The 16,071-nt window shown below is 44.5% G+C and overlaps 1 pseudogene; it reads right to left on the bottom strand.

Annotated features, from left to right (window-relative positions):
- Positions 1-14,850: 14,850 nt before the first annotated feature.
- Positions 14,851-15,631, bottom strand: LOC103655970 (chlorophyllide a oxygenase, chloroplastic-like; annotated as a pseudogene).
- Between the last annotated feature and the right edge of the window lie 440 nt (positions 15,632-16,071).

Below are 16,071 nucleotides of genomic sequence, written 5' to 3'. Positions count from 1 at the left end.
CTGGAGCCTGGCGGAGGGACAGCTGTCGGAGCTGTCGAGTCCTTGCTGACGTCCTCTTGCTTCCGTAAGGGGGCTGAGAGCCGCCGTCGTCACAGAGTATGCGGGGCGCCATCATTGCCTATCTGGCGGAGCGAGCCAGATGGGATGCCGGTCTTGTTCCCCGTGGCCCGAGTCAGCTTGGGGTAGGGTGATGATGGCGCCTCCTGTTTACGTGGCTGGTCTGCGCCCTAGGTTGGGCGATGTGGAGGCTCCTCCGAAGTCGAGGTCGAGTCTGTCTTCCGTGGCCGAGGTCGAGTCCGAGCCCCTGGGTTGGGCGAGGCGGAGACCGTCGGCTGAGGCCGGGGCAGAGTCCGAGCCCTTGGGTCGGGCGAAGCGGAGTTCGTCGTCTTCCGGGGCTGAGCCCAAGTCCGAGCCCTGGGTCGAGCGGAGCGGAGTTCGCCGTCTTCCGGGGCTTAGCCCGAGTCCGAGCCCTGGGTTGGGCGGAGCGGAGTTCGTCGTCTTCCGGGGCTTAGCCCGAGTCCGAGCCCTGGGTCGGGCGGAGCGGAGTTCGCCGTCCTCCGGGGCTGAGCCCAAGTCCGAGCCCTGTGTCGGGCGGAGCGGAGTTCGCCGTCTTCCGGGGCTTAGCCCGAGTCCGAGCCCTGGGTCGGGCGGAGCGGAGCTTCCTATGGTGCCTGCGGCCGGGCCTGACTGCCTGTCAGCCTCACTCTGTTAAGTGGCACCGCAGTCGGAGCGGCGCAGGCGGCGTTGTCTTTCTGTCAGGCCAGTCAGTGGAGCGGCGAAGTGACGGCGGTCACTTCGGCTCTATCGACTGAAGGGCGTGCGTCAGGATAAAGGTGTCAGGCCACCTTTGCATTAAATGCTCCTGTGATTTGGTCGGTCGGCGCGGCGATTTGGTCAGGGTTGCTTCTTGGCGAAGACAGGGCCTTGGGCGAGCCGGAAGCATGTTCGCCGCTGGAGGGGGGCCTCGGGCGAGACGGAGATCCTCCGGGGTCGGCTGCCCTTGTCCGAGGCTAGGCTCGGGCGAGGCGTGATCGAGTCCCTCGAATGGACCGATCCCTGACTTAATCGCACCCATCAGGACTTTGCAGCTTTATGCTGATGGGGGTTACCAGCTGAGAATTAGAAGTCTTGAGGGTACCCCTAATTATGGTCCCCGACATATATATATATATATAAAGAGCACAATTCTCCGAAGGTTTCCTCCATACACTCTATTTATAGAGAAAGAAAGGACATGTGTGTGCCCTACACTCTCTCTATACTTTAATTATGTATTTTTACAATATTAATTCTGTTTAAACACCATAATATGATAATAATATTTATTATGTTAGTATAAATATTATATACTTTTTTTAAAAAATAAATAATGATAAATAAATGTTATAGAGCTAGGGTATATTGTATAGAGGAAATGGGTGGAGACTAGGGCTGGAAACGAGCCGAGCCGAGCTCGGCTCGGCTCGGTGCGGCTCGGTGACTGAACGAGCTCGGCTCGGCTCGGCTCGTCCATTTCACGAGCTGGCGAAAGAGGCTCGGCTCGGCTCGACCTTGGCTCGCGAGCCGGCTCGGCTCGGCTCGCGAGCCATATTCTGGTACTTATCGTTGCATTATTTGGTGAATTAACATTATATATTCACCATCAAAGACTAAAAAATGATCTATTATCCATAAAATTATCTGATATTCATTATTATTCCATAAATTGATCATTTTTGCAAGGCTCGCGAGCTGGCTCGGCTCGGCTCGCTGCAAAAACGAGCTCGAAGAAGAGGCTCGACTCGGCTCGTTCGAGGCTCACGAGCCGCTCCGAGCCGAGCCGAGCCGCACCGAGCTCGAGCCGGCTCGCGAGCCTCGAGCTAATTTTCAAGCCCTAGTGGAGACTCCTGTATGTAGGAGGAGAGTCTTTTAAATAGAGGTCCTGAATTATATTAGAAAGCACCGTCGAGGGAAAAGAGAGGTATTGGAAGAATGGTTGGAGACCCTAAGCTCATTTTGCATGAAACCCCTCCTCGTCATATTCTAAAACCTTTTCATAAAACTCATCGCGGCCTTAGTTCCTCTCGACACTACCGACAGGAAGCATTGGTTGGGCTTTTTTTTAAAACTTGTTTATATTTATACTTTACCTTGCATCATTGAGAAACCTTACTGGAGATATGGCAACCAGAACGTTGGGGTAGAGTACGGGAATGCAAATAAAACAACACTCCCTGCCAACTTCACCAGCCGACCGACCAAAGAACTGCTGCCGCTGCTGCTGGTATTGTCGTGTGGGATGAGGTGTCACGAATAGAGTAGATAATAACATTTGTTTCTTTGGGATCATTTGAAGAAAGCTAGCTTTTATTTTTATTATTACTCCATGTCACATAGTAGACCAAATAATTGGTCGGAGCCGGAGGTCGTGCGAAAAGAAATTCGTCGAGGAGCAAGGAAATTCAAGGTTCTCTCGTCCACACGACTCCATCATCCCAAACTAGTGTAGCTGTTTTCATCATTATTCTTCGACAGACTTTTTTAGACCATCTAAAAACATATCAATACTTATCAGTTTGAATAGCCACCTCATTTTGGTACTATCTGTATTTTGCTTCAGACTCTGCAACGATGTTTCAAATGTTTCCTCCGTGTCAAAATATTATATATATATATATATATTATATATATATCATTCGAAATAATTAATACGGACGGAAAAAAGGACTAGAAAGAACTATATTTTGAGACGGAGAGAGTATATAGCAAAAATAACCGAATTAGTTGTGTTGTTAGACTTTGATAGGATATGGTTCATGAGGCAAGAAAGAACTATATTTTTCTACATTTTTTTTGACTGATAAATGTATGATATATACTTTCATGTTACTATTAAAATATACAAGATGAAAGTGGTAATCTGAACTGTTAGGAGAAATTTAATATTTTAAAATATATATGTATGAAATTTGATGGTGATTTTGTGCTATGTTCTCAAGCACATTATTACAAATAAGAATAAAATATTACATAAATTGTTTTATATATTATTTGCTCCTTACAACAAAAAAAAGCTGAAAAAATTACCGAATTTGTTTTCGAATCCATACCGAATTTTATATCTATCATTTGAGAAAATATATGATTGAATTTGAGGATTAACTTTTATGAATCTTTACAATCTCAATGTTATAAACAAGAATACAAATTTGTATAGTGCAGTATATATCCTATTTATTCGCAATCAAAGAAAAACGACCAAAAAACCGATTACCGAATAAATACTGTTTCCGACCGTTTTCATCCCTTCGACATGTATTTTGGCACGTATGAACCATCGTTGTTTGCGTTTCTGATGCAGAAAAAAAAAATTAGAATACAATTGTCGGACCTCCTGTCCGCTAAATAAAAACAACGAGTAATTTTCCCACAAAAATCAATGATGTAATATGTAGCGTATTTTAAAATCTAGATATACGAATGATCTTTTTTTGTATGGGTTGGATAAGAAAGGCGATTTAGAATAAGAATTCTTATAGAGGATAAAATTTAAAGAAAGTTATTGGAAATGAAAAAGATATAGAAGACGAAAATTTTTAAAGAGTACAGTAAATAACAGTAAATATTTTTTTAAAGGATAAAATTTAGAAACCGCCGATGTAGACAGCCCCATATGACACAGTAACCAAATAGCTTGCTGGGCGTGACAGTTGGCGTCATCTCGACACGATGGTCCACTAGAGGCGGCAATCGCAGTCGCGCGGAAAGAAATTCATCAAGGACGGAGCAAGGAAATTCAAGTTCCTTCCACGCGATGCGAGACTCCATTTCAAACTACTGTAGCTATTCCATCATTATTATTTTTAGGTAGACTTTATCTTTATCTAAGGGGGTGTTTGGTTTCTAGGGACTAATGTTTAGTCCCTAGATTTTATTTCCATTTTAGTTCTAAAATTACCAAATATAGAAACTAAAACTTTATTTTAGTTTCCATATTTAGCAATTTATACACTAAAAAGGAATAAAATGAAGGGACTAAACATTAGTCCCTAGAAACCAAACACCCCCTAAACAATTTTTCTTAGAAAAAATCCAGTCCTAACTTAGACTAACGTAGGAGTAATTATGGACACACGAATGGAGCAACAATTCATCTCAATGCAATCATATCTATACGTACCTGTATAGTTAATAATTACTCGAGAAAAACAAATATCTAACTTTTTACGGTAGCAGCAATCATTTAGTTCTATGATAATACGATGATGAGTGCCCGTGCGTTGCAATGGAACCGTATAATGACACGATAACTTATGTACATATGTGTGTTATATTGTTATAGAAATGTGCCCGTGCGTTGCGACAGAAGTAAAAGATTTGTATGAAACATTGATACCGAACGACAAACATCACTATGATAGACCCTACTGTAGAGTATTTCTTTCTCTTCTCATTTCCCATTATTGTTATCACTTCTCTTTCAACGAGAATTTTCTTTTTTATTTTATTTTATGTAGAAGTGTAGAACCATATAGTCTCTTTGGCTAATTTAATGTGGTTTTGTTATCTAAAAATCTGGACTAATATATTTATCCCATCTTTAAAAGTGGTATTTTAAATTATTAGATCGACATGTTAACAACTGGGTGGGGGTATTTTATCTACTATCTTTACTACTATAATGCACTACTTTTAATAGTTCCAGTCGTGGTTTTTGTGCGTCGCGCCCCCACCCGCTCGCTCGTTCTCCACGCTTCGCTATCCAGGAGCGTCCGCTCGCTCTCTAACATCCACAAACACTATCCTTTGAGCATTACATATCTTTTTGAACTGATTTAGTTGTGCATTACCATTTTATTCAATATTTTGTATGTCGTTGCAACGCACAGCTCAATACTGATTTAGTTTTGTATAGATCTTTAACGTTGACGGGAACCACTCCTTGATCTGATGTTGGTACTGGCAATTTGGCAAATAGGAAAACCTTGTGATGTTTGAAAGGGAATTAGGCTTACACCTATTTCCTAATTGATTTTGGTGGTTGAATTACCCAACACAAATAATTGGACTAACTAGTTTGCTCTAGTGTATAAGTTATACAGGTGTTAAAGGTTCACACTTAGCCAATAAAAAGACCAAGAATTGGGTTCAACAAAAGAGCAAAGGGATAACCGAAGAGTGCCCTAGTCTGGCGCACCGGACTGTCCGGTGTGCCACCAGACAGTGTCCGGTGCACCAGGGGACTTCAAGTCAAACTCTTCACCTTCGGGAAAATCCAGAGGTGCTCCGCTATAATTCACCGGACTGTCTGGTGTACACCGGACAGTGTCCGGTGCCCCAGGGAAGAGCGACTCTGGAACTCGCCAGCTTCGGGAATTCGCTCCGCTATAATTCACCGGACATGTCCGGTGAACACCGGACTGACCGGTGAGCCAGCGGAGCAACGGCTATTCGGCGCCAACGGTCACCTGCAACAGCATTTATTGCGCGCCAGAGCGCGCAGAAGTCAGGCACGCACGAAGTGGCGCACCAGACACTCTACAGTGCATGTCCGGTGTGCCACCGGACTTCCAGGCGGGCCCAGCAGTCAGAGCTCCAACGGTCAGAACCCGACGACCTGGTGACGTGGCTGGCACACCGGACACTGTCTGGTGTGCACCGGACTGTCCGGTGCACCATGCGACAGACAGCCTCCACCAGACGACTAGTTGGGTGGTTGGGGTTATAAATACCCCCAACCACCCCACATTCAAGTCATCCAAGTTTCTCAACTTCCAACCACTTACAAGAGCTAGGCATTCAACACAAGACACACCCAAGTGATTAAATCCTCTCCAAATTCCACAAAAGCTTTAGTGTTAAGTGAGAGTGATTTGTTGTGTTCTTTTGAGCTCTTCCGCTTGGATTGCTTTCTTCTTTCTCATTCTTTGCTTGTGATCGAAACTCAATTGTAACCAAGGCAAGAGACACCAATTGTGTGGTGGTCCTTGCGGGGAAGTTTTGTTCCCAGTTGATTTGAGAAGAGAAAGCTCACTCGGTCCGAGGGACCGTTTGAGAGAGGGAAAGGGTTGAAAGAGACCCGATCTTTGTGACCACCTCAACGGGGAGTAGGTTTGCGAGAACCGAACCTTGGTAAAACAAATCCGCGTGCCACACTCTTTATTTGCTTGCGATTTGTTTTGCGCCCTCTCTCGCGGACTCATTTATGTTTCTAACGCTAACCCGACTTGAAGTTTGAGTTTAAGTTTGTAAATTTCAGTTTCGCCCTATTCACCCCCCTCTAGGTGACTTTCAATTGATATCAGAGCCCGGTGCTTCATTAGAGCCTAACCGCTCGAAGTGATGTCGGGAGAACACGCCAAGAAGGAGATGGAGACCGGCGACAAACCCACTACAAGCCACAGGAAGGCTTCATCGGAAGAGTCCCGCAAAAAGGGAAAGTGGAAGGAGAAGAAAGCCTCTTCCCACAAGTCGCATCGGAGTGGTGACAAGATAAAGAAGATGAGGAAGGTGGTCTACTACGAGACCGACACTTCATCACCTTCCACCTCCGGCTTCGACGCGCCCTCCGTAACTTCTAAGCGCCATGAGCGTAAGAAGTTTAGTAAGATCCCCCTACGCTACCCTCGCATTCCTAAACATACACTTTTACTTTCCGTCCCATTAGGCAAACCACCAACTTTTGATGGTGAAGATTATGCTAGGTGGAGTGATTTAACGCGATTTCATCTAACCTCACTCCACAAAAGTATATGGGATGTCGTTGTGTTTGGTGTACAGGTACCATCCGTAGGGGATGAAGATTATGATGAGGACGAGGTGGCCCACATCGAGCACTTCAACTCCCAAGCCACAACTATACTCCTCGCCTCTCTAAGTAGGGAGGAGTACAACAAGGTGCAAGGACTAAAGAGCGCCAAGGAAGTTTGGGAAGTGCTCAAGACCGCGCACGAGGGTGATGAACTCACCAAGATCACCAAGAGGGAAACGATCGAGGGGGAGCTCGGTCGCTTCCGTCTTCGCCAAGGGGAGGAGCCACAAGATATGTACAACCGGCTCAAAACCTTGGTGAACCAAGTGCGCAACCTCAGGAGCAAGAAATGGGATGACCACGAGGTGGTTAAGGTTATTCTAAGATCACTTATTTTCCTTAACCCTACTCAAGTACAATTAATTCGTGGTAATACAAGATATACACTAATGACACCCGAGGAAGTAATCAGGAATTTTGTGAGCTTTGAATTTATGATCAAGGGCTCACGGAAGATCAACGAGCTTGACGGCCCCTCCACGTCCGAAGCTCAACCGGTCGCATTCAAGGCGACGGAAGAAAAGAAGGAGGAGTCTACACCGAGTAGAACACCCATCGACGCCTCCAAGCTTGACAATGAGGAAATGGCGCTCGTCATCAAGAGCTTCCGCCAAATCCTCAAGCAAAGGAGGGGGGAAAGACTACAAACCTCGCTCCAAGAAGGTTTGCTACAAATGTGGTAAGCCCGGTCACTTTATAGCTAAATGTCCTATTTCAAGTGACAGTGACAGGGGCGATGACAAGAAGGGGAGAAGAAAGGAGAAGAAGAGGTACTACAAGAAGAAGGGCGGCGATGCCCATGTTTGTCGGGAATGGGACTCCAACGAAAGCTCTAGCGACTCCTCCGACGACGAGGATGCCGCCAACATCGCCATCACCAAGGGCCTTCTCTTCCCCAACGTTGGCCACAAGTGCCTCATGGCAAAGGACGACAAAAAGAAGAAGGTTAAATCTAAATCCTCCACTAGATATGAGTCTTCTAGCGATGATAATGCTAGTGATGAGGAAGATAATTTACGTACTCTTTTTGCCAACTTAAACATGCAACAAAAAGAGAAATTAAATGAATTGATTAGTGCTATCCATGAGAAGGATGATCTCTTGGACTCCCAAGAGGACTTCCTTATAAAAGAAAACAAGAAGCATGTTAAAGTAAAAAATGCTTATGCTCTAGAAGTTGAAAAGTGCGAAAAATTATCTAGTGAGCTAAGCACTTGCCATGAGACTATAGACAACCTTAGAAATGAGAATGCTAATTTGTTAGCTAAGGTTGATTCTATTGCTTGTAATGTTTCAATTCCCAATCTTAGATTGAAGAATTAAACATGTCTCTTGCTAGCCTTAGGATTGAAAATGAAAAATTGCTTGCTAAGGCTAAATAATTAGATGTTTGCAATGCTACAATTTCGGACCTTAGAACTAAAAATGATATATTGCATGCTAAGGTTGTAGAATTGAAATCTTGCAAACCCTCTACATCTACCGTTGAGCAAACTTCTATTTGTACTAGATGTAGAGATGTTGATATTAATGCTATACATGATCACATGGCTTTAATTAAACAACAAAATGATCATATAGCAAAATTAGATGCTAAAATTGCCGAGCATGACTTAGAGAATGAAAAATTTAAATTCGCTAGAAGCATGCTCTATAGAGGGAGACGCCCTGGCATTAAGGATGGCATTGGCTTTCAACAGGGAGGCAATGTCAAAATTAATGCCCCTCCTAAGAAATTGTCCAACTTTGTTAAGTGCAAGGCTCCCATGCCTCAGGATAACGAGGGTTACATTTTATACCCTGCCGGTTATCCCGAGAGCAAAATTAGGAGAATTCACTCTAGGAAGTCTCACTCTGGCCCTAATCATGCTTTTATGTATAAGGGTGAGACATCTAGTTCTAGGCAACAAACCCATGCTAAGTTTCCTAAGAAGAAAACTCCTAGTGCATCAAATGACCATGACATTTCATTTAAAACTTTTGATGCATCTTATGTTTTAACTAAAAAATCCGGCAAGGTAGTTGCCAAATATATTGGGGGCAAGCACAAGGGGTCAAAGACTTGTGTTTGGGTACCCAAAGTTCTTGTTTCTAATGCCAAAGGACCCAAAACCATTTGGGTACCTAAAGTCAAGAACTAAACATGTTTTGTAGGTTTATGCATCCGGGGGCTCAAGCTGGGTAATCGACAGCGGGTGCACAAACCACATGACAGGGGAGAAGAAGATGTTCTCCTCCTACGAGAAAAACCAAGATCCCCAATGAGCTATCACATTCGGGGATGGAAATCAAGGTTTGGTCAAAGGATTGGGTAAAATTGCTATATCACCTGACCATTCTATTTCCAATGTTTTTCTTGTAGATTCATTAGATTACAATTTGCTTTCCGTTTCTCAATTATGCAAAATGGGATACAACTGTCTATTTACTGATGTAGGTGTCACTGTCTTTAGAAGAAGTGATGATTCAATAGCATTTAAGGGAGTGTTAGAGGGTCAGCTATACTTAGTGAATTTTAATAGAGCTGAACTCGATACTTGCTTAATTGCTAAGACTAACATGGGCTGGCTCTGGCATCGCCGACTAGCACATGTTGGGATGAAGAATCTTCATAAGCTTCTAAAGGGAGAGCACATTTTAGGACTAACAAATGTTCATTTTGAGAAAGACAGGATTTGTAGCGCATGCCAAGCAGGGAAGCAAGTTGGTGCTCACCATCCACACAAGAACATCATGACGACTGACAGGCCATTGGAGCTCCTACACATGGATCTATTCAGCCCGATCGCTTACATAAGCATCGGCTTGATAAGTACTGTCTAGTTATTGTGGATGATTATTCTCGCTTCACTTGGGTATTCTTTTTGCAGGAAAAATCTCACACCCAAGAGACCTTAAAGGGATTCTTGAGATGAGCTCAAAACGAGTTCGGCTTAAGGATCAAGAAAAATAGAAGCGACAACGGGACGGAGTTCAAGAAATCTCAAATTGAAGGCTTTCTTGAGGAGGAGGGCATCAAGCATGAGTTCTCTTCTCCCTACACTCCACAACAAAATGGTGTAGTGGAGAGGAAGAATCGAATTCTATTGGACATGGCAAGAACCATGCATGATGAGTACAAGACATCGGATCGGTTTTGGGCCGAGGCGGTCAACACCGCCTGCTACGCCATCAACCGGTTGTATCTACACCGAATCCTCAAGAAGACATCATATGAACTCCTTGCCGATAAAAAGCCCAATATTTCATATTTTAGAGTCTTTGGAAGCAAATGCTTTATTCTTGTTAAAAGAGATAGAAAATCTAAATTTGCTCCTAAGACTGTAGAAGGCTTTTTACTAGGATATGATTCAAACACAAGGGCATATAGAGTCTTTAACAAGTCCTCCGGACAAGTTGAAGTGTCTTGTGACGTTGTGTTTGATGAGACTAACGGCTCTCAAGTAGAGCAAGTTGATCTTGATGAGATAGGTGATGAAGAGGCTCCGTGCATCGCGCTGAGGAACATGTCCATTGGGGATGTGTGTCCTAAGGAATCCGAAGAACCTCCAAATGCACAAGATCAACCATCCTCCTCCACGCAAGCATCTCCACCAACTCAAATGTGGATGAGGCTCAAGTTGATGAAGGAGAAGATCAAGCAAATGAGCCACCTCAAGATAACGGCAATGATCAAGGGGGAGATGCAAATAATCAAGACAAGGAGGATGATGAACCAAGGCCGCCACACCCGAGTCCACCAAGCAATCCAACGAGATCACCTCGTCGACACCATCCTCGGTGACATTCATAAGGGGGTAACCACTAGATCTCGTGTTGCACATTTTTGTGAGCATTACTCTTTTATTTCCTCTATTGAGCCTCACATGATAGAGGAAGCACTTCAAGATTCGGATTGGGTGGTGGCGATGCAAGAGGAGCTCAACAACTTCACTCGGAACGAGGTATGGCATTTAGTTCCACGTCCTAACCAAAATGTTGTAGGAACCAAATGGGTGTTCCGCAACAAGCAAGACAAGCATGGTGTGGTGACAAGGAACAAAGCACAACTTGTGGCCAAGGGATACTCCCAAGTCGAAGGTTTGGATTTCGGTGAAACCTATGCACCCGTAGCTAGGCTTGAGTCAATTCGAATATTATTGGCCTATGCTACTTACCATGGCTTCAAGCTTTATCAAATGGACGTGAAGAGTGCCTTCCTCAATGGACCAATCAAGGAAGAGGTCTAGGTTGAGCAACCTCCCGGCTTTGAAGATAGTGAGTACCCTAACCATGTTTATAAACTCTCTAAGGCGCTTTATGGGCTGAAGCAAGCCCCAAGAGCATGGTATGAATGCCTTAGAGATTTCCTTATCACTAATGGATTCAAAGTCGGAAGGCCGATCCTACTTTGTTCACTAAAACTCTTGAAAATGACTTGTTTGTATGCCAAATTTATGTTGATGATATTATATTTGGGTCTACTAACGAGTCTACATGTGAAGAATTTAGTAGGATCATGACACATAAATTCGAGATGTCTATGATGGGGGAGTTGAAGTATTTCTTAGGATTTCAAGTAAAGCAACTCCAAGAGGGCACCTTCCTAAGCCAAACGAAGTATACCCAAGATATTCTAAGCAAGTTTGGGATGAAGGATGCCAAACCCATCAAGACACCCATGGGAACCAATGGGCATCTCGACCTCGACGAAGGAGGTAAATCCGTCGATCAAAAGGTATACCGGTCGATGATAGGCTCTTTACTCTATTTATGTGCATCTCGACCAGATATTATGCTTTCCGTATGCATGTGTGCAAGATTCCAAGCCGACCCTAAGGAAGCTCACCTTACGGACGTAAAACGAATCTTGAGATATTTAGTTTATACTCCTAAGTTTGGGCTTTGGTATCCTAGGGGATCCACATTTGATTTGATTGGTTATTCGGATGCCGCTTGGGCAGGGTGTAAAATTAATAGAAAGAGCACATCGAGGACTTGCTAGTTCTTGGGAAGATCCTTGGTGTCTTGGGCTTCAAAGAAGCAAAATTCGGTCGCTCTTTCTACCGCCGAAGCCGAGTACATTGCCGCAGGCCATTGTTGCGCGCAACTACTTTGGATGAGGCAAACCCTCAGGGACTATGGTTACAAATTAACCAAAGTTCCTCTTCTATGTGATAATGAGAGTGCAATCCGCATGGCGGATAATCCCGTTGAGCATAGCCGCACTAAACACATAGCCATTCGGTATCACTTTCTAAGGGATCACCAACAAAAGGGAGATATCAAGATTTCATATATTAACACTAAAGATCAATTAGCAGATATCTTTACCAAGCCACTAGATGAACAAACTTTTAACAAACTTAGGCATGAGCTAAATATTCTTGATTCTAGGAACTTCTTTTGTTAAATTACACACATAGCTCATTCATATACCTTTGATCATGTCTCTTTCATATGCTATGACTAATGTGTTTTCAAGTCTATTTCAAACCAAGTCATAGGTATATTGAAAGGGAATTGGAGTCTTCGGCAAAGACAAAGGCTTCCACTCCGTAACTCATCCTTCGCCGTCACTCCAAGCAACTCTCCATCTTTGGGGGAGAAAAGGACTCCGTCTTTGGTATAATCTTCACTCATTTATTTATGACCAAAGGGGGAGAGAGTAATTCTTAGGGCTCTAATGACTCCGTTTTTGGCGATTCATGCCAAAGGGGGAGAGAGTATTAGCCCAAAGCAAAAGGACCGCACCACCACCTATTTTAAAATGATTTTCAATTGGAAATTTCAAATTGGTATCTTATTATGCTACAAAGGGGGAGAAAGTAGTATTTCAAAATTGATATATCAAAACCCTCTTGAACACTAAGAGGAGGATTTCATCTAGGGGGAGTTTTGTTTAGTCATAGGAAAAGCATTTGAAATAGGGGAGAAAATGTCAATTCTTGAAAATGCTTCGCAAAATCTTATTCATTTACCTTTGACTATTTGCAAAAGAACTTTGAAAAGGATTTACAAAAGAATTTGCAAAAACAAAACATATGGTGCAAGCATGGTCCAAAATGTCAAAAATGAAGAAACAATCCATGCATATATTATAAGTATTTATATTGGCTCAATTCCAAGCAACCTTTGCACTTACATTATGCAAACTAGTTCAATTATGCACTTTTATATTTGCTTTGGTTTGTGTTGGCATCAATCACCAAAAAGGGGGAGATTGAAAGGGAATTAGGCTTACACCTATTTCCTAATTGATTTTGGTGGTTGAATTGCCCAACACAAATAATTGGACTAACTAGTTTGCTCTGGTGTATAAGTTATACAGGTGTTAAAGGTTCACACTTAGCCAATAAAAAGACCAAGAATTGGGTTCAACAAAAGAGCAAAGGGATAACCGAAGAGTGCCCTGGTCTGGCGCACCGGACTGTCCGGTGTGCCACCGGACAGAGTCCGGTGCACCACCGGACAGTGTCCGGTGCACCAGGGGACTTCAAGCCAAACTCTTCACCTTCGGGAAAATCCTGAGGTGCTCCGCTATAATTCACCGGACTGTCCGGTGTACACCAGACAGTGTCCGGTGCCCCAGGGAAGAGCGACTCTGGAACTCGCCAGCTTCGGGAATTCGCTCCGCTATAATTCACCGGACATGTCCGGTGAACACCGGACTGTCCGGTGAGCCAGCGGAGCAACGGCTATTCGGCGCCAACGGTCACCTGCAACAGCATTTATTGCGCGCCAGAGCGCGCAGAAGTCAGGCACGAGCGAAGTGGCGCACCGGACACTCTACAGTGCATGTCCGGTGTGCCACCGGACATCCAGGCGGGCCCAGCAGTCAGAGCTCCAACGGTCAGAACCCGACGGCCTGGTGACGTGGCTGGCGCACCGGACACTGTCCGGTGTGCACCGGACTGTCCGGTGCACCATGCGACAGACAGCCTCCACCAAACGGCTAGTTGGGTGGTTGGGGTTATAAATACCCCCAACCACCCCACATTCAAGTCATCCAAGTTTCTCAACTTCCAACCACTTACAAGAGCTAGGCATTCAACACAAGACACACCCAAGTGATCAAATCCTCTCCAAATTCCACAAAAGCTTTAGTGTTAAGTGAGAGTGATTTGTTGTGTTCTTTTGAGCTCTTGCGCTTGGATTGCTTTCTTCTTTCTCATTCTTTGCTTGTGATCGAAACTCAATTGTAACCAAGGCAAGAGACACCAATTGTGTGGTGGTCCTTGCGGGGAAGTTTTGTTCCCGGTTGATTTGAGAAGAGAAAGCTCACTCGGTCCGAGGGACCATTTGAGAGAGGGAAAGGGTTGAAAGAGACCTGATCTTTGTGACCACCTCAACGGGGAGTAGGTTTGCGAGAACTGAACCTCGGTAAAACAAATCCGCGTGTCACACTCTTTATTTGCTTGCGATTTGTTTTGCGCCCTCTCTCGCGGACTCATTTATGTTTCTAACGCTAACCCGACTTGAAGTTTGTGTTTAAGTTTGTAAATTTCAGTTTCGCCCTATTCACCCCCCTCTAGGCGACTTTCAATGTTCATTTCCATTTGGCATGGAGCTCTGGTGCATATCATTCCTTGTATGGTCACTGACAGACCTGGCCCACAAGCAGCCGCAAACCAACTGCTCTTTCCTGGTTTTTGTTTTGTTTTCCGATGTGCATAGCTTAGACGACTTTGTGTCTGTTGTGGCATACACGCTAGGAACGGATGGTGAATATAAGCAAAGATGTGCTGCTGCCATTTCTCATATGAACATGTCTCCGTAGTTAGTAGTATGATTGATTATACATGCTTTGACAGAGTAACATTCGCTTAATCTTTACACAAAAAGGGCGAAGAAAAGAAGAAAGCGAAAAGAAAAAAAAGAAAGAAAGAAAGAAAATATCAACCTCAGATTACAATTGCATCTCATGATGCCGACGCTAGTGTACATTCAAACACCAGAGAAGAGAGAGAGAGACGATGATGTTGCCCATCAACCTTCGCCTTCCAGATAGACGCAGCAGCATCAGGGAGCAGAGCACAGAGACGCACGCCTAGGTAACTAATTATGGTTGTCGTCTCGCGAATAAATGTGACGAGGAAGAAATTAAGAGGCCCACCGGCCGGCTATGATCCACTCTCAGCTTGGTTACTGAATGGCAACCGTTCAGAGCCCCTCTCAACAGTGTCTCTCCACAACTGGTACCGTACCCCGAGCTTGTCATATGATACCGGCCAGTTCTAGACGTTGGCGCCATTGATCATCCGTTCTTGCTGACCAAGAACAAGCCGGAGGTCCTCATTCAAGACCTGCACAAGACCACCATGAAAAGATATTAGATTTGTCAAGAACATTTTCTGAACCAATTCCAGCCGCATTCTACACTAATTCCTATAAATTACTTTATCACATTGACTGACGTGCCTTCTCTGTGAAATGTGACCACAGCAGGTGCATGAGCGGTACGTGCTTGAGCCACGGAGCGAAGTCTAGCGACATCTGGTACAGCAGCCTAGTTTTGTTCCTAGAGGAGGGCAAGCAGACGTGGACCTGGTGGAGGTGCATGGAGCATTGCTGGGTGCTCTTCCCTTCTAGCTTCTCAGGCTTTGAGATGCCAATGGTCGACAAGACCATGCATGGCAGTCGGAACTCCATGTCGATCGGGAAAGGATCTCAGTACCCTTGGAGCCTAGACGCAGGTGTTAAGAACTTCACCAAACTGACAGAAACAACACGACATCAGCCACCATGGTGATATTATGGAAGTGTATATTCGTCAGCTAGTTTTCACAAGTGAGATGGAAAGGTACATACCTTGGAACACTCCAGCCCTTTGGCAAAGGTGGATGTGTGTAAAAGGAGCATGAGAAAGTTATTCACTTTAAACGTATGAGTGAAAGGGAATTAGGCTTACACCTATTTCCTAATTGATTTTGGTGGTTGATTTGCCCAACACAAATGATTGGACTAACTAGTTTGCTTCTATAAGTTCTACAGGTGCCAAAGGTTCACAATAAGCCAATAAAAAGACCAAGAAAAGGGTTCAAACAAGAGAGCAAAAGACAACCTGGAAGGCACCCTGGTCTGGCGCACCGGACTGTCCGGTGCACCAGGGCACTCAAGGCTGAACTCTTCACCTTCGGGAAATTCAGAGGGCGCTCCACTATAATTCACCGGACTGTCCGGTGAGTCACCGGACAGTGTCCGATGCACACCGGACTGTCCGGTGTGCCAGCGGAGCAACGACTTCTTCCGCGCCAACGGTCACCTGCAGAGGCATTTAATGCGCGCCAGAGCGCGCAGAA

This window comes from Zea mays, chromosome 4 (genome assembly GCF_902167145.1).
Source record: "Zea mays cultivar B73 chromosome 4, Zm-B73-REFERENCE-NAM-5.0, whole genome shotgun sequence".
In the NCBI taxonomy this organism is placed as follows: domain Eukaryota; kingdom Viridiplantae; phylum Streptophyta; class Magnoliopsida; order Poales; family Poaceae; genus Zea; species Zea mays.
This window is presented reverse-complemented; position numbering and strand designations above follow the sequence as displayed.